Here is a 26700-nt window from a genome sequence, read left to right as displayed (position 1 = left end):
CAATAACACATAACCATCTAAATAACATCACCAGTTTTCCAAAGTGCACGTGCTTTGGTTATCACAGGAGCCAAAAAGTGATCATTCGTGTGCCATTCCAATGAAAGGCAGTGCCATTCAGCCATTTTGGATTTCATCTTAATGTCTCTAGGTCAGGCATGTCCAACTGATCGTGGGATGAAATAAATATTGAGTTAACAAACAAACAAACAAACAAACAAAGCTCAACTACCTTGGGGAATGCTCCCTCCAAAAAGCTCAGCAACTGTTGGCAATGACAATGGGTAGATCACAGCCAGTTTTGTTACACTGGGAGTAGACTGCAGTCTCTTGGGAGCTGGATGTTCCTGCCCTAGGTCATAGGAGTGTGAGCTGTCCTGTGGAAACCATTTGTGGTGGGCTCCTGCAAGAAAGGAGCAGCGCTCATTGCCAGTATTATATCAGTGCCCCAGGTATATCAATTTCTCCCAGTACGCAAGAGGCATGCTAAATTGCTCTTCCTATGGAATGAGAAAACCTGGGCTCATCTATTGTTTATAGCCCTCGGTGAGGGCAGGTTTCCTACAGGGCTGACACACACTCAGCGGGCCGCCTATGAATATGGAGTAATATGTGACCAAACAAATGGCAATGGGAATTGAGTATTAAAGGGCCAAATGAGATGTGATGCAAGAGATCTGTGATAGGCTTCACCCAACCAGTGCCGGATTTACATATAATCTAGACAAGCTATAGCTTAGGCCCCCACTCTCTTGCCCCCCCAATATACTTCTTAATTGTATTTCACTATTAATATACTTCTTCTTAATTATATTTCAGTTCAACAATTACTTTGATAAAATACATATTTTGTTATGTGCAAATGGCTTTGGATACCTATTAGGTCCATAAATTACCTTATAGCATATATTCAACGCAAAAAACAGCGACAATTTGTTGTTGACAAAGGACAGCTGGGCATATAAAGGGCCCCATTACCTTCCGTAGCTTAGGGCCTCATCAAACCTAAATCTGGCCCTGCACCCCACATATTAAAATGTTTCAACAGGCACATGAACTCTGGACCCATTTCTGCAATCTAAGGTGATGTGTGCATTAGTGGTTTAAAATGCAGTGAGGTCATCAAACCACACATTGCTGCACCTACCAAAGAGGGAGTGATGATGTTTTCAGCTGATGCACAAAACAGCTGATGTTTTGTTTCTGTTTCCCTGCAGCCACTTGGACTCTTATTCAGCTGTGCATATGCTGTTATTGGTACATGTGCTGTGCAAGGGCTGTCTTAAATGTACACATATCAACTTAACAGGGTTTGTGTTTTCTTTTTGAATTGATGCTGCCACCAAACAGCCAAACGATCCATGAAAGCGTATGCTATAATAAAATTGTTAAGTCTTTAAGGTGCCACAAGACTGGATTGCTCTTAGAAATTGTTAGATGGGCCCACACATGCCAAGCTACAACTCCTTTCCCTAGCTTGATAGTAGTGCAGTAGCTTATTGTAAGGTATAAAAAGAAACCACCAATAAACACTCTTAAAAAATGTTGCTTTTTCAAGATCTGATCTTCAGTCCTTCCAAGAGCAAACCTCATTTTTAAACTTCCCGTCGCCAGTGAAATCTGGCCTGAAGCCTCTGCTCCCAGCTTTGAAGTTCAATGTATTGTAGATTTAGACAAGAGCTTGGTTTTAACTCTGCTGTTGTAATAGAGGTCTAGGAGAGCAATCTAGACAGACTCTCCCAAAGGTACTCCAAATTTGTGTGCACCTGTGAACTTTTTTGACAGGTCTACATAAGGTCAGGGCAGAGATTTCAGCACTGTTAATGCCTGCTAGCGACTGACATGCAAGTAAGTTACAGTGTTGTTGTTGTTTAGTCGTTTAGTTGTGTCCGACTCTTCGTGACCCCCTGGACCAGAGCATGCCAGGCACTTCTGTCTTCCACTGCCTCCCGCAGTTTGGTCAAACTCATGCTGGTAGCTTCGAGAACACTATCCAACCATCTCGTCCTCTGCCGTCCCCTTCTCCTTGTGCCCTCCATCTTTCCCAACACCAGGGTCTTTTCCAGGGAGGCTTTTCTTCTCATGAGGTGGCCAAAGTATTGGAGCCTCAGCTTCAGGATCTGTCCTTCCAGTGAGCGCTCAGGGCTGATTTCCTTAAGAATGGAGAGGTTTGATCTTCTTGCAGTCCATGGGACTCTCAAGAGTCTCCTCCAGCACCATAATTCAAAAGCATCAATTCCTCGGCGATCAGCCTTCTTTATGGTCCTGCTCTCACTTCCATACACCACTACTGGGAAAACCATAGCTTTAGCTATACAGACCTTTGTCGACAAGATGATGTCTCTGCTTTTTAAGATGCTGTCTAGGTTTGTCATCGCTTTTCAAGTTACAGTGCTAAGTAGGACCAATACTTCGGCTAGCCCACCTCTTGGATGGGTAAGAAATTGCATTCTCTCCCATGTGCCACAGTGCAATCCTATGCTGTGTGCCACATTGAGTTCAGTTTTATGCACAGGCTTGCAGCTGTAGGTGAATTTTGGGAAGAAAGCAAACATTTTGGGGATTGGATTGGCTGTGGGAGAAAAGGCTAAACATTCTGGGTCATTCCTATAGAGCAGAGAATTCATGTTGGTTTATATACAAATGCACAAAGTTATTATAGGGGGTGATATGCAAAGACACCTGCTCAGCATTGAACCCCAAGAGTTCAATTACCCCCTGCTCTTGCTACACAAAGTAACCATGGAAACCTCATTCTCCAAAGCATTGCTTAGTTCCTGAGCAACTCTAAAAGAAACAATAGTAAACATAATTTTCAAAGAATCCAGGGGCCAAGGCCATGATGATGAGAGGGTGGCTTGCTGTACAGTGGTGCCCCGCAAGACGAATGCCTCGCAAGACGGAAAACTCGCTAGACGAAAGAGTTTTCCATTTTGGAGGTGCTTCGCAAAATGAATTTCCTATGGGCTTGCTTCGCAAGACGAAAATGTCTTGCGAGTTCCTGCAGGTTTCCCCCCCTTCCCCCCTTTTTCTAAGCCGCTAAGCCGCTTATCAGCTGATCTGATAAGCTGATAAGCCACTAAAAGCCGCTAATAGCGCTAACAGCGCTAATCCGCTAATCCGTCAATGGGCTTGCTTCGCAAGATGAAAAAACCGCTAGACGAAGAGAATCACAGAACGGATTCTTTTAATCTTGCGAGGCACCACTGTACTTAGATGTTTTGTGGGATTACATGCAAGGGTGTTTGAACTGGCCATTTGTGTGTGAGGACCCCCAAAACCACCCCCAAAATAAGGACACAATAGACACAGAATTTAGTTTCAGGTTTTTGGCATTAATTTTGGCCACAACTTTATTGATTACAGCATGTGAGTGGTTGCTTAGGCATTGGTTCCAGACTACCTGAACCTGAATGGTGGCAGGAATAGGACTGACACTGGGCACCAAAATATGTCTTTTTAAATTTTTTTATTGAAAATTTAACCAAAACATAATATCCAAAAACATATCATCCCATTTTTCCTCCCTCCCACACAACCCCGCCCGACTTCCCTCAGTTCCAGTCTTTGGTTTTTCTGTAAATGCTGTTCTCTGCATGTTACAAAGTTGTATAGATCCTTAAATTATATGACTTACTATTGTCAATAAAAAGTTTGTGAAAGTTTATTCAAAAGCTGCCAAGGAGTCCAGTTCACTTTGTTGCCTCTTCAAATACTTTGTAAAGGGTTGTCATTCATCTTTAAAGTCACAGTTATCCTTGTCCCGTAGCTTATGTGTCAATTTTGCCAGTTCTGCATAGTCCATCAGTTTTTCTTGCCATGATTCTTTAGCTGGAGTTTCTTCAGTCTTCCATCCTTGTGCTATTAGGACTCTTGTGGCCGTTGTTGCATACATGAATACGTTTTTCAGCTTTTTTGGCAGGTGTTTCCCTACAATCCCAACACACATGCTTCAGGTTTTTCTGACAAATGTTAGATGGAACATTTTCTTCAATTCATTATATATCATTGCCCCAATTTTTTAAATTACATTACAGTCCCACCACATATGATAAAATGTCCCCTCCTTTTCCTTACACTTCCAACATATATTTGAACTAGATTTGGACATTTCCCCTAACTGCACTGGTGTTGCATACCATCTGTACATCATCTTCATATAATTCTCCTTCAGCAGGGAACAGTCTGTAAATTTTAAATCAGTTTTCCATAATTTTTCCCAATCTTCCATCATAATGTTGTGACCTACATCTTGTGCCCATTTAATCATGACTGATTTTACCTCTTCATCTTTTGTCTCCCATTCTAATAGTATGCTGTATGCGGCCTTCAGTAATTTCACTTTCCCTTCAATCACTTCCCCACCATATGCCAGTAAGGGTAAGCATCCTGGGGGAGTGAGAACTCCTTCAATCTCACAGCTCACCCCAGATGCTCCCAGGGGCTCTGGTGTGGCCCTAGCCCCTTGACAGTCTTCGGACAAAAGCAAGGCGAGCCCCCGGATTCCTTTAACATAATTCCCTAGCAGCGGCAATGGATTGGCAGGCACAGCCACCCACTTCCCCTTCACAAAACATTGAACCAATGCCTAACCGCCAACCTTACAAAGTTGTGATGATTTGCTACAAGATAGGCAAAAACCAGGGATGCAGGAGGCGCAGTGGTTTAAACCACAGAGCCTAGGACTTGCCGATCAGAAGGTTGGCGGTTCGAATCCCCGCAACGGAGTGAGCTCCCGTTGCTCAGTCCCTGCTCCTGCCAACCTAGCAGTTTGAAAGCACATCAAAGTGCAAGTAGATAAATAGGTACCGCTCCGGCGGGAAGGTAAATGGCGTTTCTGTGTGCTGCTCTGGTTTGCCAGAAGCAGCTTAGTCATGCTGGCCACATGACCCAGAAGCTGTCTGTGGACAAACGCTAGCTCCCTCGGACAGTAAAGTGAGATGAGCACCACAACCCCAGAGTCGGCCATGACTGGACCTAATGGTCAGGGGTCCTTTTACCTTAGGCAAAAACCAAGTGGCAACAGCCAATCTGCCAAATGGCAAAATTCCTACTGGGCCCCTGCTCCAAAAACAGATGACCCCTAGACAGGCATAGCAAGGCCAAAGAACAGCCCTAACTATAGGGAGGGAGGGTGGGTGGGTGATCCAACACACGTTGCAAGAAAAGCTCTCCAGCGATGTGCAGCCTCTTAAATAGACCTAAGGCAGCCAATAGGCATCCTAACCAGCCAAATTTCAGCCCTAGAAGAAGAAGAAGAGTTTGGATTTGATATCCCACCTTTCACTCCCTTTAAGGAGTCTCAAAGTGGCTAACATTCTCCTTTCCCTTCCTCCCCCACAACAAACACTCTGTGAGGTGAGTGGGGCTGAGAGACTTCAGAGAAGTGTGACTGGCCCAAGGTCACCCAGCAGCTGCATGTGGAGGAGCGGAGACGCGAACCCTAGCAACCGAGGGCAACCAATGGGTGTTGTGGCTATCCAAACGGTCCCGCCCCCCCCATGACAGGGAGGCAGTTTATAGTGATCTCACCGCAACACGTGCCCTCCATGATGGAGGACACGATATATTACAGTATGGGTTAGGGAACTGGCACTGGGGGAGGGGAGAAGGAGAGAGATACCATTGGCCTACTATAGAATATATTTAAGATTTTAAATGACAGAGAAAAGCAACATATTGGTATAGGATTGAAGGTTGGGGGGGACATTTTTTGGCGCTACTTTCCAGCCTTCCGAGTTTCTGATTTGAACCCGGAATGTCCCACATTTTCTTAGGACGTCCCTATCTTCATCAGAGAAACGATGGAGGGTTTGCGACCTCCCCCAGGCCGAGGAGATAAGTAACTATACAACCTTTAGAAAACATCTGAAGGCAGCCCTATATAGTAGGGGAGTTTTTAAATTGTTTCTTATGTTTTTTATATATATATTGGAAGTGGCTCAAAGTGGTTGGGGCAACCCAGTCAGATGGTGGGGTATAAATAAAATTAATTAATTAATTAATTAATTAATTAATAATAATAATAATAATAATAATAAAATAGCACATCCCTATTTTATCAGATAAATGTTGGAGGGTACAGAGTTGTGACTAATCAAATACTACTACTACTACTAATACTACTAATAATAAATTTTATTTATACCCCACCCTCCCTAGCTAAGACTGGGCTCAGGGCGGCTAATAACCAATAATAAAAACAAGTTGATTGAAATACAACTTAAAAAAGATTAAAATACAACATTAAAACATTAAAATGCAGCCTCATCACAGGAGGAGAAAGGAAAAAAGAAAGAGGGGGAGGGAATCAAGTTGATTCCAAGCCAAAGGCCAGGTGGAACAACTCTGTCTTACAGGCCCTGCAGAAAGAAATCAGATCCCGCAGTGCCCTGGTCTCATGAGGCAGAGCGTTCCACCAGGCTGGAGCCAGAGTTGAAAAGGCCCTGGCTCTGGTTGAGGCTAATCTAAATTCCTTAGGGCCTGGGACCTCTAGGGTTGTTAAGTTGTGGGCGAACATAGCAGACGACACAGCGATTTCTCCAGAGCAGCTCTTTATTTGTAAGCTGGACAGAACTGAACAGCAAACAGCTCAGCCGGCCTGCTTTTATAGGCAGCCGGCTGTCAACAATGTAGCAACAACAACCCAGGGTTTCCTGCCTAAAATAACTGACGTGGACCTGAGTGAAAACTACATACACAATACTCCTGGTGGCCAGGGTGAGAACTTTAATACATAACAAGGGTGTTGCTATTTATGGACCTTAAGGTCGTCCATGGGGCATACCGGGAGAGGCGGTCCCGTAGGTATGAGGGTTCTAGGCCGTGAAGGGCTTTAAAGGTCAAAACCAGCACTTTAAATCTGACCCTGTACTCCACCGGGAGCAAATGCAGCTGGAAAAGCACTGGGTGAATATGCTCCCATGGCAGAGACCCCGTAAGGAGCCTCGCTGCAGCATTCTGCACCCGCTGGAGTTTCTGGGACAGCTTCAAGGGCAGCCCTGCGTAGAGCGAATTACAGTAGTCAAGCCTGGAGGTGACTGTCGCATGGATCACTGTGGCCAGGTTGGGGCGGGAAAGGTAAGAGACCAACTTCTTGATGCGGCAAAGGTGGAAAAATGTTGCCTTACCTGTTGCTGTAACCTGCGCCTCCCTGGAAAGGGAGGCGTCAAGGATTACACCCAAACTCTTAATGGAAGGCAATGGCACTAATTGGGCCCCCGCAAGAGAAGGGAGTTGGTCCCTCATCCCCATGCCATACCGACCCAGCCATAGGACCTCTGTCTTCGAAGGATTTAGTTTCAATCGGCTCCCACGAACCCATCCAGCCACAGCTTCCAAGCATCTGGTCAGTGTGTTTGGGGGCGAGTCGGTGTGGCCATCCATCAGCAGATAGAGCTGAGTGTCATCAGCATATTGGTGACAGCCCAGCCCAAAGCTCCGAATATTAGAATAGCACGTCCCTATTTTCATCATGTTGGAAGGAACAGAGTTGCGACTAATCAAGTGCTAATAATGAGGAAGGTAGACATGTGAGATAGCTCAGTGGGCAGAGCATGAGGCTCTTAATCTCGGAGCTGTGAGTTCGAGCCCCACGTTGGGCCAAAGGTTCCCGCATTGCAGGGGTTGGACTAGATGACTCTGGTGGTCCCTTCCAACTCTACAATTCTATGAATAATCAGGCCGTCTAGGTTAGCAGAGAAGCCTCGCTTATCATCCCATGTACGTGTGTCTTCTCTGCCGCTCCCCTCCCTTTCCCCTTTCCCACAACTGGATGTCAGAGAGCTAGGTTTCCATGACTACTGAAATGGAATCCATGTGCTGAATTATTAAACTGGGCCTGCCCTTCGGAGCCATTGTAAGAAAGTCAAGATAGGTGGTGCTGCTTGTGTAGAAAACGCCTTCGCCAGACTGCCGAGAGAAGCGTTTGCTCTTTCGGAAGCTTTCTCTGATGCATCCCCTCCTTCCTCCATTGTGTGCTGGCTTGACAGCTCCAAGTCCAAGTCTTTTGCAGCCTGTTTGTTCCCCGCTGCTTATGGTTGCCACAGAGTTAGTATTTTATTGGTCCAATCCAGGGGTCAGCAAACTTTTTCAGCAGGGGGCCGGTCCACTGTCCCTCAGACCTTGTGGGGAGGCCGGACGATATTTTGAAAAAATAAAATGAACACATTCCTTTGCCCCACAAATAACCCAGAGATGCATTTTAAATAAAAGCACACATTCTACTCATGTAAAAACAAGCTGATTCCCTACAAGAAGTTTTGTAAGGAGAAATATATGAAGTGCTACAAAGTAGAGATATTGGTTATGAGTTTTAAATGTAACAGGGAAAATAAGAAATGTATACTAAGAGATTAGATTGGAAAATTTTCAGACAGGACTGATGGAAGTCAAAAAAATCAATAAGATGTAAAAATATGTTTAATTACTGTTGAAAAAGGTATGTTAAACACACACACACACACACACACACACATATATAAACAAGCTGATTCCCGGTCCATCCGTGGGCCCGATTTAGAAGGTGATTGGGCCGGATCCGACTCCCAGACCTTAGTTTGCCTACCCATGGTCCAATCCATAAAGCCATCTTCTGTTAGGTAGTATGTGCCAGAATCTGAGAAACTAGGGACCTCCCCTGTACCTCACAATTGGAGCTGTGTCTTCTCCCCTTAAACTAGGGGTGCTGACCTGGGCCTCAGGTTATGGGTCCCAATGGCACCCGTGACGTCACTCACAGCACCCTCAACAAACTCCGGTTCCTAGAATTCTCTGGGAGAATTCAGCCATGACTGACAAACAACCCTTTCAGACCCAAGTCCCACCTGTAGCTCAAACATGGAAATGGGGACTTGTATCTTCATTTCTGCCCCACAAACTTTTAAACTGAGTGATTCGCATGACGCATATCACATACAGAATAACAGTGACCGGTGATTAAGAGCTGCGTATAGACCGGAAAACCGTCGACAACCACTGTATCCAAGGTAATTTTTTTAAAAAAACATTGCCTAAAATTAAATTAAATCCAAAGGAAGTGTGTGTGTGTATGTGTACACATGCTATCATTAAAATCCCTCTCAAAAAGGTTTAAGCTGTATCATTCCAATATTAACTATTTTTATGTTATGAACTGCCCTGAGATCTTTGGATGAAAGGCAGTATACAAAATAAATAAATAAATAATACTATAGAGATTCCCTTTGTCAATAGATAAATCTTAGTTCTGCCTCCCCTCTCTATCACAGATCTACCCTAAAAAATGAGGCACATAGATCCATTCATGCTGAATGAATGATCACATCTCACTCTCTTTCTTATCATGTTGGTGGTGCTGTTGTGGTGAGCTTCAGCATGAGTTGAAGATGTGTGCTCTAGATTCTGCTTGGCTTTGCTCACGGACCACTCCATACTGCTCTGGCTCAGAGAAGTATCTGAACAATAGTAAAGGTAAAGGGACCCCTGACCATTAGGTCCAGTCGTGGCCAACTCTGGGGTTGCGGCGCTCATCTCGCTTTATTGGCCGAGGGAGCCGGCGTACAGCTTCCGGGTCATGTGGCCAGCAGGACTAAGCCACTTCTGGCGAACCAGAGCAGCACACGGAAACACCATTTACCTTTCCGTACCTATTTATCTACTTGCACTTTGACGTGCTTTCGAACTGCTAGGTGGACGGGAGCTGGGACCGAGAAGCGGGAGCTCACCCCGTCGCGGGGATTTGAACCACTGACCTTCTGATCGGCAAGTCCTAGGCTCTGTGGCTGAACCCACAGCGCCACCCGCATCCCAGCTGAACAATACACCTGCTTTAATTCATATACTGTTGGCAACCAACCTGCAATAGGTAGCAGAGCAAAGTCTGGCTCTTCAGAACCTGTTTCAACTAAAACTGCTTGCGAGTCATTTTCTGCTCAGTTTGTGAATATGGATGCAGAGTGCATTGATACCTATTTTTACATGATTTGTTGACTTGGTATTATAGTTCTGTTGTTATCTCATTTTTATTTTATTGAAGTTTAATTGCTTTTCAGCTATTGTATTTTATATGTTTGTAGCTTTCTGTGTTTTATCCATGTTTGCTTTAATTTTTTTCCAGCTGCCTTGAGTCCCAGTTTGGGGAGTAAGCCAGGATAATAACAATAACAATAAAACAACATAAAAAAATTCCTCCCAGTAGCACCTTAAAGACCAACTAAGTTAGTCGGTCTTAGTTGGTCTTTAAGGTGCTACTGGAAGGAATTTTTTTATTTTGACTATGGCAGACCAACACGGCTACCTATCTGTAAATAAAACAACAATAATTTAATTGGTTTTCTAAATGGATAAAAGGGATGTAGGGCAATTGTGTTTCTTAGCTGCAGGCAAAAATCAGAATGATTTTTAGAAATTATTCACATGAGATGCTGGTTTGCAGAGCCCTGCCTGCCCATGTCCAGCCTATTTCTATCCTGGTGCCACCCAGCTGGGTAAACTGGCTCCAGAGCTATTGCCTATTTCCCCACCATAAAAATTAGCATAGGGAAATTTGTGTCATGTGGTTGTGCCCCAGCAATTCTCCAGGCTGCTGGCCGGCCATTTCTGGGTCTTCACCAAAGAAGAGGAGCTGTTCGAGTAACGTGAGAAATCTCAGGCTGTGTCGGAAAAGTTTAAATAAAAAAATTCCTTCCAGTAGCACCTTAAAGACCAACTAAGTTAGTTCTTGGTATGAGCTTTCGTGTGCATGCACACTTCTTCAGATACACTGAAACAGAAGTTGTCAGACCCTTCTATATAGTGAGAAGGTGGGGAGGGGTATTACTCAGAAGGGTGGTGGGAATGGGAGATTGGCAGATAGCTGAGATGAGCCTGTTGACGACTCTTAACGACTGTAATAGGTCTTACAGGAAAAGGCAAGGGGTGAGAAGGTGAGACCTTCTCACTATATAGAAGGGTCTGACAACTTCTGTTTCAGTGTATCTGAAGAAGTGTGCATGCACACGAAAGCTCATACCAAGAACTAACTTAGTTGGTCTTTAAGGTGCTACTGGAAGGAATTTTTTTATTTTGACTATGGCAGACCAACACGGCTACCTATCTGTAATCGGAAAAGTTTGTTCCTCTTATGGGGAAGGCCTGGAGTTCAGTGGTAGAACATCTGCTTTGCATTCAGGAAACCCCAGTCTTAGTTGCTCGCATCTCCAGGTAGGGCTGGCAGCGAATCCTTGTCTGAAATGCTGGAAACCGACTGCCAGCCTGTGTGGGCAATACTAAGATAATAATAATAATAATAATAATAATAATAATAATAATTATACCCCGCCCTCCCCAGCCAGAGCTGGGCTCAGGGCGGCTAACAACAGTAAAATTACAGTAAAAACATACATTTATATTATATGTATCAGCTGGCATTAAAAACAATAATATTTCCCTGAGAGTTATCTGTTCATTTTAACAGATTTCCTCTCTCTCGTGCTCATTTTGCATAGCCTCGTTGTACACCGCTTAAAAACTACAGGCGTTAAGCAGCATAAAAATGCCTGAAATAAATAAATAAATACCATATGATTTTTTTAAAATTACTTGCAAGAGGACTCTTCAGGACGTCTGAAGCAATGGAGAATAAATTAAACCCAGTTAACATACGACCTAATAACTTAAATGGGTCTCCTCTGAGTATGACCCATTCACTTGCGGGAGGTGGTGGTGGTGGAAGAACCCTTAAAACGAATCGGGGTATGTTGTTTTCCTGAGTATGTTTGTCCTACTCGGGGTAGACCTACTAATATGAATGGACACGCCTAATTTAGGCTCCACAGTTGAGTTAAGCCTACAGCCCTTTTTGTAGATGACTTAACATATTTTAAATATTAAGCACTTAAGAAATGCTATTAAATAACTCTGTCTGTTTGGGGGGGGGGTGAGTGGCGAAAGATTTCTGCATTGCAGAGGGATGGAGTAGATGACCCTCAGGAGACCCTTCAAATTCTCTCTCTCTATATATATATAGAATTTTTGTGCACTTGTACCGCCCCTCATGCACAAGCCTTTCTGCCTTGTGTTCCACAAGGGCTGTGTTCCACTCACCCTATTTTCTCCCTACAACAACTGCACCAGGCAGGCCAGGCTGGGTCAGATTTAGAGCTGAGACGGGTCTGAATCCATGAGTCTCTTAACCCAACTGCAGTCCAATACTCTAACCACTATACCACACTGTGCAGCACTAAAAAAGGCTGCGAGAACCTACCGCAGTTGGGTGTCTTGCCCAGTACGGCATGCATCCGAAGTTTTAAAACAGATGTTAGGTGGTCAGCTGTCAGGGATTCTTGAGCTGTGTTTGGAGGGGGTTGGACTAGATGACCAATAGATAGAGGGACCAATGATTTGACTCGGTATAAGAAAACTTCATTTCTTCAAATGCCAGCATTTCCTCGGTGCCCAAACTTTTTCAGATTAACTGCATATTGGGAAGGAGTCCCACCACATCCATTGATATCACTGTAACATAAGAAGGAATTCTGGTTGTGGAATCCTGTGTGTGTTTGCTCACAAGAAAGCCCCACTGAGTTCGACTTATCAGCCAGGCAAGGGCGCGCACGATTTTAGCCGTCTGAGCTGACATGCATAGGATTATGCTGTTAATAAGACCATAAGCAGAGTCCTGCAGGATCAGGCAAAAGGGCCACCTATTTTTTTAAAAAATATAATTTTTATTAATTTTTCTGTTTTACAATTTAAAATACCGTATTTTTCGTCCTATAGGACGCACTTTCCTCCCTCCAAAAATGAAGGGGAAATCTGGGTGCGTCCTATGGGGCGAATGCAGGCTTTCGCTGAAGCTTGGAGAGCGAGAGGGGTCGGTGCGCACCGACCCCTCTCACTCTCCAGGCTTCAGGAAGACATCCGCAGCCTAGGCAGCCCTGCGGGAGGTCCCGCAGGGATGTCTAGGCTGCGGAGAGCAGCCTGCTTCCCGGAGCGTCGGGCGCCCTGAAAGCAGAGCGCCCAGCGCTTCGGGAACACATCCGCAGCCTAGGCAGCCCTGCGGGAGTTCCCCGCAGGGCTCCCCACGCTGTGGATAGCAGCCTGCCGCCCGGCGCGAGAGGCACCCTGAAGCAGAGCGCCCCGCGCGCCGGGCAGACATCTGCCAGCCCCACAAGCTCGGGGGACAGCAGGGAGGCGCAGCGCCGCCATCCCGCTGTTCCTCGACCTGGTTCGGTTTCCCCGACCTGGTTTTGGGGGGGAAATAAAGGGAAAAAAATTTCCTTTATTTCCCCCCCCAAAAAAAACTAGGTGTGAAGTGTCCTATGGGACGAAAAATACGGTACTCATTTTACACCCTTAAGATATCAATGACTCCCTTTCTTCTCTTTCCATGGTTCATTTTCGAACCGCCGACCTTCTGAACAGCAAGCCCTAGGCTCAGTTGTTTAGACCACAGCGCCACCCGCGTCCCTACAGCGCCACCCATGTACTAGTTAGTACTAGTACAGTGGTACCTCGGGTTACATATACTTCAGGTTACAGATGCTTCAGGTTACAGACTCCGCTAACCCAGAAATAGTACCTCGGGTTAAGAACTTTGCTTCAGGATGAGAACAAAAATCGTGCTCCGGCGGCACGGCGGCAGCAGGAGGCCCTATTAGCTAAAGTGGTGCTTCAGGTTAAGAACAGTTTCAGGTTAAGAACGGACCTCCAGAACGAATTAAGTTCTTAACCCGAGGTACCACTGCACTAGTTAGATGGCTAGAGTGGTGCATGCTCTAGTTATCTCCCGCTTGGACTACTGCAATGCGCTCTACATGGGGCTACCTTTGAAGGTGACTCGGAAACTACAACTAATACAGAATGCGGTAGCTAGACTGGTGACTGGGGGCGGCCGCCGAGACCACATAACACCGGCCTTGAAAGGCCTACATTGGCTCCCAGTACGTTTCCGAGCACAATTCAAAGTGCTGGTGTTGACCTTTAAAGCCCTAACCGGCCTCGGCCCAGTATACCTGAAGGAGCGTCTCCACCCCATCGTTCAGCCTGGACGCTGAGGTCCAGCGCCGAGGGCCTTCTGGCGGTTCCCTCATTGCGAGAAGCAAAGCTACAGGGAACCAGGCAGAGGGCCTTCTCGGTAGTGGCGCCTGCCCTGTGGAACGCCCTTCCATCAGATGTCAAAGTGATAAATAACTACCTGACATTTAGAAGACATCTTAAGGCAGCCCTGTTCAAGAAAGTTTTTAATCTGTGATATTTTACTGTATTTTTGGTTTCTATGGAAGCCGCCCAGAGTGGCTGGGGAAACCCAGCCAGATGGGCGGGGTACAAATAATAAATTGTTATTATTATTATTATTATTATTATTATTATTATTATTATTATTATGGCTGAACTTGCATTATTGAGTTGGGTAGAGTTACAAACAATTAAATGGCAGAGATACTGCTATAATCTTAGGCCTCGCTCAAGCGTGGTGCAGTTTCGGACATTGTGTGCCCATTAGGTCAACACAGCAGCTGCACCTGTAATTTTTCTCTTTCCTTCAGTTACCTCCCCCCCCCCCGGTCTATGGTGTGGGCTTTGTGCTTCTTTTATGAGTGCTTTTGTGTGTTAATACATAACTGTCTCTTCGCTCCTTTGCCTTTTTCCTGTTCTGATCAAAGAAGAAGAAGAAGAAGAGTTTGGATTTGATATCCCGCCTTTCACTCCCTTTAAGGAGTCTCAAAGCGGCTAACATTCTCCTTTCCCTTCCTCCCCCACAACAAACACTCTGTGAGGTGAGTGGGGCTGAGAGACTTCAGACAAGTGTGACTGGCCCAAGGTCACCCAGCAGCTGCATGTGGAGGAGCAGAGACGCGAACCCGGTTCCCCAGATTACGAGACTACCGCTCTTAACCACTACACCACAATTGGCATATCTTTTGGTTTTTTTAATTGAACAATGATTTCTACTATGGCCAAGGAGAATATTGTACTAAACATTGTTTGTGTTATAGTCAAGTGCATTTTGCATTGGAGGGGGTTACCACTAGATGACCCTCAGCGTCCCTTCCAACTCTACAGTTCTATGATTCTATTATTCCAAGCAGGACCCAGAGTGCAGCAGCATTCACCCCACTTGTAAATCTCAGCGATTGGTTTACAGTGCAGCTGAAACAAAGCCAGGGCTTTCTTCCCCCCAGCTGGAACTCACCTGAACTCAGTTCCTGCACCTCTCAGGTGGACATCATTGCCATTATAAGAGAACAAGGGTGTTAAGTTGTGGGCGAACATATCAGACGACACAGCGATTCTTCAAACAGCTCTTGTTTATTCAAAAGCCAGAACAGAACTGAACTGAGGAGCTCAGTCAGTCTGCTTATATTGAGCTCCAGAACAAGGTAACTGTTGCAACTTTCTAAAACCATCCAATCACTGAACGTCACTTTCGATCCTTCATTTGCATACAAACTATCCAATCACTGAACGTCACTTTTGATCCTTCATTTGCATAACTATCTACAGTATCCCCCTGCTTGGCCCAGGGTGAGAACCCAGGGTGAGTACAGTGGTGCCTCGCAAGACGAAAATAATCCGTTCCGCGAGTCTCTTTGTCTAGCGGTTTTTTCGTCTTGCGAAGCAACCCTATTAGCGGATTAGCGCTATTAGCGGTTTAGCGGTTTAGTGGCTATTAAAGGCTTAGCGGCTTAGCGGCTAAAAGGCTATTAGCGGCTTAGCGGCTTAGAAAAAGGGGGGAGCAAAAAAAACTGCAAGACTTGCAAGATGTTTTCGTCTTGCGAAGCAAGCCCATAGGGAAATTCGTCTTGCGAAGCGCATCGAAAAACGGAAATCCCTTTCGTCTAGCGGGTTTTTCGTCTTGCGAGGCATTCGTCTTGCGGGGCACCACTGTACATAACAAAGGGAGTCATTCATGATGAATTCTGGCACCACTTTTTCTAGAAATACAGTGGTACCTCGGGTTAAGTACTTAATTCGTTCGTCCGTCTATTCTTAACCTGAAACTGCTCTTAACCTGAAGCATCACTTTAGCTAATGGGGCCTCCTGCTGCTGCCGTGCCGCCAGAGCACGATTTCTGTTCTCATCCTGAAGCAAACTTCTTAACCCGAAATACTATTTCTGGGTTAGCGGAGTCTGTAACGTGAAGCTTCTGTAACCTGAAGCGTATGTAACCCGAGGTACCACTGTATAGCACTGATGACAACCATCATGATGTAATGATCTCAGGCAGGCAAGCAAACTCTGATAAGAATTACAATACGATACGATACTCTTTATGGTCATTGTCCCATACAGAACAACGAAATTGAAAAAATCTACATAGGACATTCAAAAACCAACAAGCCTGCTATCCCAGCCTGGTTAGCCCCCTAAAAACTCTTATACCCCATAATTAAATATAATATACTCCCATAGAGACTACCTTACACTGCATTTAAAACCAAAATCACATTTGAATAGAAACTGTTTCTCAGGCAGCTAGTCCTAGTCTTTATAACCCTGTACCTTCTTCCAGAAGGCCGAAGCTGAAATAGATCATTTCTGGGGTGTGCACTATCCTGCGCTATCTCTGCAGCTTTCTTATGGCACCTGGAAGCATAGATTTGATCCAAGGTGGGAAGAGTGCACCCAGTTATTCTCTCCACAGTCTTTTCAACCCTTGACAGCATTGATTTTCCCCTGACTGTGCAGCTCCCAAACCACACACACAGATCATGAGTTAATACACTCTCAACAGTACAATGGTAAAATGGCATCAACAGGTCCTTTAAGAGATTGTTTTTCCTGAGGATTCTCAGAAAATACAATCTCTGCTGTGCTCTCTTCATCAAGTCCTTGCTGTTTTCTCCCCAGGTTAGGTCATCTCTCAACTTCATTCCCAGAAATCGAAACACCGAGACCTGTTCCACACACTTCCCCTCAATCATAAGTAGCTGAATATTCAATTTACATTTCCTGATGTCCACTGTAATCTCTTTTGTTTTCTTTAAGTTAAGGAGTAAGTTGTTTTTCCTGCACCACTCCCCCAACTGCTCAACTTCCTTCCCATAGGCCGCCTTCCCCTCTCCAGCCGTGATTAAACCAACCATCGTTGTATTATCTGCACACTTAATGATCTTATTACTGGAGTATTAATGACTCTCTGGCAGTTTTATGGTATGTTTATTTACAATTAACATCCAGAGTGCGGCGCCGAGCCTGCCGCTCTTAGCTACAAGTTGGTCACTCTGAGCCTCCGCCCCTTTCACAGCATGAAGGGCGCCAAAGTCCAGTCCTTCCTCTCTTGGACTTCCATTGCATTTTAAACCTTTCAGTTCTTCTGGTTTGGCGAGACAGTGGGTGAACTCTCCCCCCCTCTCAAACTAAGACCAATGATCCTGAGTAGGCAAACAGGTAACAGGTAGTTTACTCAAGAGTGCTCCAGGCTGTTCTTTAAAATGAAGCACATATGGTGTTCGTATGCACTCAATGCCTCTGGTACACAGATGTCAGTGTGGTGCTCTCTAGATGTCATCGGACTCCAACCCTAAGCCCCAGCCAGCTTGGACAATGGTCAGGGATGGTGGGAGTTGGAGTCCAACAATTTCTGGAGAGAGGATTGCCACCTGTCCTGTATTTCCCATATTTCTTTCTTTCTTTCTTTCTTTCTTTCTTTCTTTCTTTCTTTCTTTCTTTCTTTTAAATGATATTTATTGAGAATTTAAAATTACGGAGAGGAACAAAAAGAAAAAAAAGAACAGGAAAAGGAAAAAAAATAGTCAAGAAAAAAGGAATTAAACAATACAAGTCAATAAAAAAGAAAAGAAAAACAAAAAAACAAAACATACAATACATCAAAACCAAAAACAAAGGCAGACAAAAAAATTAAAAACAAATCCAATATTCCCAAATCTTTATCTTTCATTAACTTGTTTCATCGACCTCCTCACACCTCCCTATTTTGTATTCCAGTTATTAATTATCTCAGCAAATCCTTTCCATCTTTCAATATATTCTGTCATTAAATTGCCTTAATTTATTTTAACCTTATCTTACCATAAAAGCCCTAAAGCTTAAAACTTATTTATACATAATTCCTTATAGCATTTCTACTAAAGCCAAATAGTTTCACTCCCACATCTTTTCTAACACTCATTAATTTTACAATAATTCTCTAAATGAATTTTAAAAACTTTCTTCCAATCTTCACCCATCGTCTCTTCTTCCTGGTCTCGGGTTTTGTCAGTCCTTTCTATCCCTTCCATCCGGTCCATCAACCTGGTGACCTTCTATCCGAGGCTCTTAAGTCTTTTCCATGTCCCTTCTGCAGGTCTTCTTCATGTTTGTACCTGTACTTTACTTTGTCTTCTGCTGATCTTATTCTTAATTTCCTTCCTTTCTCACTGAGGGGTAGATCTCGGGGAGACTCCCAACTTGGCGATATCATCCCTTCTCGACAGATCAGCCCATTCTCCATAGTCAGCACTGAAATCCAAAAAAAATATTTGAAGACATGTTTCAAAGTCCCTCCAAGGTTAAGGGCCCCCACCACTCCAAACTCCCCCTGTCCCAAAACCAGATCCCAAAAGTCAAAACATCCCTGCATAGGGGGATCCGCCCACCTTCCCATCTCCAAACCAAACAGTACTCCATCTCTCCAAATCTGACTTTCTCCAGGTTCAGTCGTCAGAAACAGCAACTTATGTTCCTGCGAGGCTGCGGCTCTCTCCATTTCTATTACTTGAGGTTCAGCAACAACCTCCTCCTTTGTCTTCTGCACAACTTGCCCTGTCAAAGCAAATTCCTGAGTTGGTTCCTGAGTGGTTTCTATGTTGGTATTCACTGTTTGTCCAAAATTGCTAACTGCAACAGTCATCAAATTCATCTTTTCATGTAGCTGTTCCAGTAAAGCGCTTGTCTTGCAAAGAGCAAGCACTAAGGCTTCTTGTGGGCACATTCTTGTTCAAGGTCAATGTCTGTTTCCCACGATCTTTAATCTCTGCAGCTGTAAAATTCCCCAGATCGACTCCAGCAACAGTTTCACAAGCTCCCTCTAGAGGAAACAATTTCTGTTTGTATCCGTCTTTTTGAAAGCAGATCCGGCAACAAAATTACTTTTGTTTTTCAGATATTTTGTTCCTTTTAAGTGCAAAAGGAAACATTGGAATCAATATGTTTCTCTTTTTTAACTATCTGTCAAAAAATGTTTTATTCACAGTCAATGAACTTCCCCAAAGCGTCAGTCTCTGACACCCCGTTCCCAGGTTCAAGATGGTGGAAATTTATCTTTCTTTACTCTCTCTCCTGCAGGTTTAAACAATCTAAGATTTCCCCCCTCTTCTCCTGCTTCCAAGGGGGGTTTGGTATTTTTAGCTGATGGAAATTTAGTCCTTTACAAATGACTTTCCAGACTATAGCTTGCAATGTCTTTGCTTCAGTCTATTTACAAAAGCGGAAGGCGGACTTCCTGTTTAGACCTTCCCGCTTCGGTGCCAAATTAAGATGTTTCATAGTCAATTTTCCGTTCTACTCACGGGTAGTTGTTTAAAGTCCAATTGTCCACAGGAAAAAGTCAGCGCTCTCCAGCAACAGCAATGCGGCTTCACTCCGTGAAAAGAGCAGTCAATTCGAAGCACTGCGCCGCTCACCCCACGTCGCTCCGGATCCCCGAAACCGGGTTTCCCCGAGAGTAGGGGGGCGCAAAATGTGCCAGCCGAATCCCACGTCCACAGGCTTCTCCCGACTGTGGTTTTTGGTGGGTCTCCGCCTCGCCGTGGTGGTCCAGACCCTAATTTCCACAAAGCGGATTCCTCCCGGTCAGAGGAAATCCGCCATTGCTGGAGGCGCTAACACGGAAGTCCGTATTTCCCATATTTCGATGCAAGATGCTACGTCCTGTATTATAACAGTTTTGTCCTATATTTCAGTGCTCTCTCTCTCTCTCTCTCTCTCTCTGTCTGTCTCTCTGTGTGTGTCTCTGTGTCTGCCATGTTGGCTCTCCAAATGCATGTGTTTGAAAAGGTGTGTGAAAGGTCATGTCTTTAAGCTCTTGGTAGCCAAGCACAGACAGATTTACAAATCCATATATGTGTGTGCGTGTACGCACGTGTGAGACAAATTTCAGAGGGGCCATCCTGTTAGGCTCCAATAGTTGTCATGGATTGCTTTGAAGTCACTTCAGCACCAGATGAAAAATAATAATAATAATGTCGTCCCCCCCGCACTGCACTGTACTGTCCTGGGACACGGGTGGCCCTGGGGTCTAAACCACTGAGCCGCGGGGTTCCCTTGCCATTGGGGGGGCACTTAAGGTGCCCGCCGAGTCCCACAGACACAGGCTTTGTCCGCCTGTGATTTTCGAAAGGGTCCCCGCTTCGCCGTAGCGGTAACACCCGATTTCCGTGGAGCTTCTCCCTCTAAGCTAGAGGAAATCCGCCATTACTGATGGCGCCGCCTCCGGAAGTGCCCAAAGATTAAGGCTTTCTGGGAGATGATCTATAATGAAATGAAAAAGGTATTTAAATATACCTTCCTGAAGAAACCAGAGGCCTTTCTCTTGGGCATAGTCGGCCAATTGGTGCCAAAGAAGGACAATTTTTTTTTTATGTATGCAACAATAGCAGCAAGAATATTAATTGCAAAATATTGGAAGACACAAGATTTACCCACACTGGAAGAATGGCAGATGAAGGTGATGGAATACATGGAATTGGCAGAAATGACTGGCAGAATCCGAGATCAGGGAGAAGAGGCGGTGGAAGAAGATTGGAAGAAATTTAAAGACTACCTGCAGAAATACTGTAAAATTAATGAATGTTGAAGTGATGTTGGACTGAAAATAAGCGGTTTTGGTAAAAAGACGAATAAGAATATGTAAATGTGGATTGATAATGGCTGGAAATATATAGTTATAAAAGGTTAAGATAATAAGTAAAGATAAAGGATAAAGGGTAAGGATTTGCTGAACTAACTACGTGAACTGGAATACAGAAAAGGGGGGTGTGAGGAGGTCAGGAAACAAGTAAATGAAGGATATGACATGAAAATATTGACTGTTTTTTTCTTCTTTATTAATTTTCTTCTTTATTGTCTATTTTTGTATTTTTTTTTCTTTCACTTTTACTATTGTTATGTTTTCTTACTTTCTTATTTACAATTTTGTAATTTTTACTGTCTGGAAAAGCTTAATAAATATTAATAAATATTATTTTTTATAAAAAAAATAAACCACTGAGCCTAGGACTTGCTGATCGGAAGGTCGGCAGTTCGAATCCCCATGATGGGGTTAGCTCCCCTTGCTCTGTCCCAGCTCTTGCCAACCTAGCAGTTCGAAAGCACACCAGTGCAAGTAGATAAATAGGTACCTCTCCGGCGGGAATGTAAATGGCATTTCCGTGCACTCTAGTTTCCGTCATGGTGTCCCGTTGTGCCAGAATTGGTTTAGTCACGCTGGCCACATGACCCAGAAAGCTGTCTGCGGACAAACGCCAGCTCCCTTGGCTTGAAAGCAAGATGAGCGCCACAACCCCAGAGTCGCCTTTGACTGCACTTAACCGACCAGGGGTCCTTTACCTTTACCCTTTTTACCGCACTGTCCTGCAGCGGCATAGCTAGCCGCTCAGGTGCCTGGGGGGGCATGTTCTCCATCCGGGGGTGGGGCGATCCACATCCGTGGGGGTGGAGCAATGCACCCATGGGGCGGGGCGAGCCTCTCTGATGCTTGCAGCCTCTCCACCGCTTCCCCCTCAGCTGTAGGTCGGCTGAGGGAGAGGCAGTAGGCAGACACAAGTCCCACGCTGCTGTTTTAGGCAGCGCGGAACCTGCAGGTGCTTAAGCCACATCACTCCTAAAAAAAATGGTGAGTCCAATTATTTTTTTTTAAAAACTCATTTTGTCACCCCCTACAGTGATGACGCCACAGGTGGATGGCACCCCCCACACCCCCTTCCTCCGCCACTGCTGTCCTGTCCTGCATTTTGCCAGAACAATGGTGGCAACCCTGTCTGGAGAGCCACCAGTCTCCTTTCCATCCCTATTCTAGGAAAAACATGGACTTGGCATACACAGACTTCTCAGCCACCCAGACAAATGCAGTTTCTTCCCAAGCTAGTAGGGAGGCCTGGCTTTCTGCATGGGGGCAAGAGTGAATAAATCCATGGGGGAGATTCTGTATGAACAGTTGTGAGCCTTATTTATTCTTCTCTCTGTTTGTTTTGAGTGACAGGACACAGATAACTGTTGTTAAGATCTGCAGAGGCTTCTGACCTGTCTCACAGCATGGGGGGTTAGAGCGGTTGTTTTGTGCCCAGTTGCAAGAGCAGACTGTGCTTTTTATCAGGACCATTGAAAAATGCAGAAGGTGCACAGCTACTGTTAGGGACCAATATTCTATCTTCCCCCCTAGTCAGCCTAGCATGGGCTAGTAGTCTTGAAGTTGGACAAGGAAGACCCAGGTTCAAACTCCAATTCAGACATGAGTCTTGCTGAGGTTGTCTTGGGCACCGCACCACTAAGTTATTGCAAGGATGTTGTTGTTGTTTAGTCATTTAGCCGTGTCCGACTCTTTGTGACCCCATGGACCAGAGCACGCCAGGCACTCCTGTCTTTCACTGCCTCCCATAATTTGGTCAAACTCATGCTGGTAGCTTCGAGAACACTGTCCAACCATCTCATCCTCTGTCGTCCCCTTCTCCTTGTGCCCTCCATCTTCCCCAACATCAGGGTCTTTTCCAGGGAGTCTTCTCTTCTCATGAGGTGGCCAAAGTATTGGAGCCTCAGCTTCAGGATCTGTCCTTCCAGTGAGCACTCAGGGCTGATTTCCTTAAGAATGGAGAGGTTTGATCTTCTTGCAGTCCATGGGACTCTCAAGAGTCTCCTCCAGCACCATAATTCAAAAGCATCAATTCTTCGGCGATCAGCCTTCTTTATGGTCCAGCTCTCACTTCCATACATCACTACTGGGAAAACCATAGCTTTAACTATATGGACCTTTGTTGGCAAGGTGAGGTCTCTGCTTTTTAGGAAGCTGTCTAGGTTTGTCATTGCTATTGCAAGGATAAAATGGAATAACTGCCTCAAGATCCTTGGATGAAAGAGTCAGACATGTTTGGTAATGTAACCAGGAAAGGAGTCGGAAGTATTTTATTTTTAAAAGTGTTTCCTTATTTCAAAGGGCTGCCTTCTTCCTCCTCCCCCGATATCACATTTCTCTCACAGAACATCTTGATGCCATCTCTCTCATTTCCAAATGTTTCTCCTCTAGCTCTGTAGAAGCAAAGCTGGTAGCGGTGAATGGAATTAGAACAAAGTGTATGTTGTGCGAGGGCTGATTTCAGGGAGAAAAGGAGGGGTATGGTACAAGAAAATTTTGAATGGAAAGGAATGGTTATTTGCTGTCCTTTGTCTCCTAATTCAAAATGTGGCAGCTAGACTGGTGACTGGGAGTGGCCACCCAGACCCTATAACACTGGTCCTGAAAAACCTACATTGTCTCCCAGTACATTTCTGAGCACAATTCAAAGTGTTGGTGCTGACCTTTAAAGCCCTAAACGGCCTCGGCCCTGTATAGCTGAAGGAGCATCTCCACCCCCATCATTCTGCCCGGACACTGAGATCCAGCGCTGAGGGCTTTCTGGCGGTTCCCTCGCTGCAAGAAGTAGGCTACATTGAACCAGGCTGAGGGCCTTCTAGGTAGTGGCGCCCGCCCTGTGGAACGCCCTCCCACCAGATGTCAAGGAAATAAAGAACTATCTGACTTTTAGAAGACATCTGAAGGCAGCCCTGTTTAGGGAAGTTTTTATTGTTTAATGCTGTATCATGTTTTTAATATTCTGTTGGGAGCCACCTAGCGTGGCTGGGGAAACTCAGCCATATAGGTGGGGTATAAATTATTATTATCTGAGGTCCAGCTCTGAGGGCCTTCTGGTGGTTCCCTAACTGCGAGAAGTGAGGTTACAGGGAACCAGGTAGAGGGCCTTCTTAGTAGTGGCACCCTCCCTGTGGAATGCCCTCCTATCAGATGTCAAGGAGATACGTAACTATACAACCTTTGGAAGACATCTGAAGGCAGCCCTGTATAGGGAGGTTTTTAAAAATGTTTAATGTTTTATTACATTTTTTTATATGCTGGAAGCTTCCCAGAGTGGCTGGGACAACCCAGTCAGATGGGTGGAGTACATATATTATTATTATTATTATTATTATTATTATTATTATTAAGCCATCTAAATCTAAAATCTAAATTGAGGACCCTTTGGGGCGGCCGCCGAGACCATATAACACCGGTCTTGAAAGACCTACATTGGCTCCCAGTACGTTTCCGAGCACAATTCAAAGTGCTGGTGCTGACCTTTAAAGCCCTCAATGGCCTCGGCCCAGTATACCTGAAGGAGCGTCTCCACCCCCATCGTTCTGCCCGGACACTGAGGTCCAGCGCCGAGGGCCTTCTGGCAGTTCCCTCATTGCGAGAAGCAAAGCTACAGGGAAGCAGGCAGAGGGCCTTCTAGGTAGTGGCGCCCGTCCAGTGGAACGCCCTTCCATCAGATGTCAAAGCGATAAATAACGACCTGACATTTAGAAGACATCTTAAGGCAGCCCTGTTCAGGGAAGTTTTTAACGTGTGATATTTTACTCTATTTTTGGTTTTTATGGAAGCCGCCCAGAGTGGCTGGGGAGGCCCAGCCAGATGGGCGGGGTATAAATAATAAATTATTATTATTATTATTATTATTATTATTATTATTATTATTATTATCATTATTAGGACAACTATTGATGAAATGGCTGCAATCTGCCCTGAGTCTGTGGAATACTTTAAAACATGACTAAATAAAATTAAGGACCAATCGTATGTGTGTAGCAGTTAACACAGTTGAGTGGATCTGGCATCCCAAAGAGGGCATTGATCCTCAGAGGACAAGAGTTTGCACACCTGATTGGCTGATGCACATCAGAGTGGACAGATTTCAACTTTGCTGGCTCCGTTTGCCATCCAACCCCCCCAAGAACCCCAAGATCCATCAACCAGAGCCAGATGAAACTTCAGTTCACGAGGGAGAATTGTCAGCCTCCAAAGTTGTGTGGGTGTGTGTACAGTTATCACTCTTTTTTGTTTGTGAAGAGCACTCGAAACACAATAAAAAGCAAAGTAAGAATCTAATGTCAGCAGAGACAGAAATAAAAAGACTGGTATTTTCTTTGTGGGTATATTCCGCAATATGTCATTTACACAATAATAGTGCACTTGTGGTGTGCACTATTGTGTGCCCACCTAGCAGTTCAAAAGCACCCTTAAGTGCAAGTAGATAAATAGGTACCGCTTTACAGTGGAAAGGTAAACGGCGTTTCCATGTGCTGCACTGGTGCAGGCTCGCCAGAGCAGCTTCGTCACGCTGGCCACGTGACCCAGAAGTGTCCTTAGACGGCGCCGGCTCCCGGCCTCTAGAGTGAGATGAGCGCACAACCCTAGAGTCGGACACGACTGGCCCGTACGGGCAGGGGTACCATTACCTTTACCTTTTGTGCACTTGTGGTAGATTTATACTGGATCATTCACACATCATTCTGCTTTATTTGTTGTTTACAATTCTTCCCCAGTGGACACAAACAAAAACAACACCCCTCCCCCCATGGAATATTTATGGATCAATAAGTTGGAAGAGTTTAGCAGGAAAGTATGAGACATGCACCTATTGAAACAAAGAAGCATGTCTTGCCTCTTTGGGCAGGCACAAATGGTATTCAAAGCACACTTGTGTATAACCCTCTTGATAACATCATGAATGCAAATCAGATGAACACTGAATAATAATCCGGAGGGCTCTAAAATTGCCAACCATTGCCCAGGCTGAACCCCTGCTTGAACAGCAATTTGGCTGAGCTGGCACCTAAAAACAAGAAGAAGAAGAAGAAGAAGAAGAAGAAGAAGAAGAAGAGTAGTTTGGATTTGATATCCCACCTTTTACTCCCCTTAAGGAGACTCAAAGCAGCTAACAGAGTGAAGCTGAGAGACTTCAGAGAAGTGTGACTGGCCCAAGGTCACCCAGCAGCTGCATGTGGAGGAACGGGGAAGTGAACCCGGTTCACCAGATTACGAGTCTACCGCTCTTAATCACTACACCACCTCCTCCCACCAGATGTCAAAGAGAAAAATAATTACCAAACTTTTAGAAGACATCTAAAGGCAGCCCTGTGTAGGGAAGCTTTTAATGTTTAATAGGTTACTGTATTTTTGTGTTTTGTTGGAAGCCACCCAGAGTGGCTGGGGAAACCAAGCCAGATGGGCGGGGTATAAATAAATTATTATTATTATTATTATTATTATTATTTTATAGAAAACAGGAAGTAGACCCCTGTATTCCATAATATCCAGAGCCACTCCAGAGCCTTGAACATACCCATGCTCATTTCTTGCACCAGAGCCAACAGCCAACTGTCTAGGAAAGGCTTCTCCTCTAGATGGCTCAGTATTCACCATCCATATCAACTTGGGGCATATTGGTATCTTGATTTACACTGGTTTGTTACCATTTCCTTTTCTTAATATTTATTGCTTATTTTGCTTGCACTATGGTATGATGCAACACCTTGCTACTGCACTTTTGGGTTGCTAATAATGTCAAAATCAAAAATATATTAAAAAGAAAAGAAAAGGGTAGAAGGTATGGAGAGGAGAATAATGAGATGCTATTGCATTTCAGTTAATATTGCACTTACCTGACCAATCTCCTCCACAAAGAGATCGAACTTTATTTCCTTCACTA

Source organism: Podarcis vaucheri, assembly GCF_965113315.1.
Source record: "Podarcis vaucheri genome assembly, chromosome: 6".
Lineage (NCBI taxonomy): Eukaryota > Metazoa > Chordata > Lepidosauria > Squamata > Lacertidae > Podarcis > Podarcis vaucheri.
Note: the sequence above shows the minus strand (reverse complement) of the source record.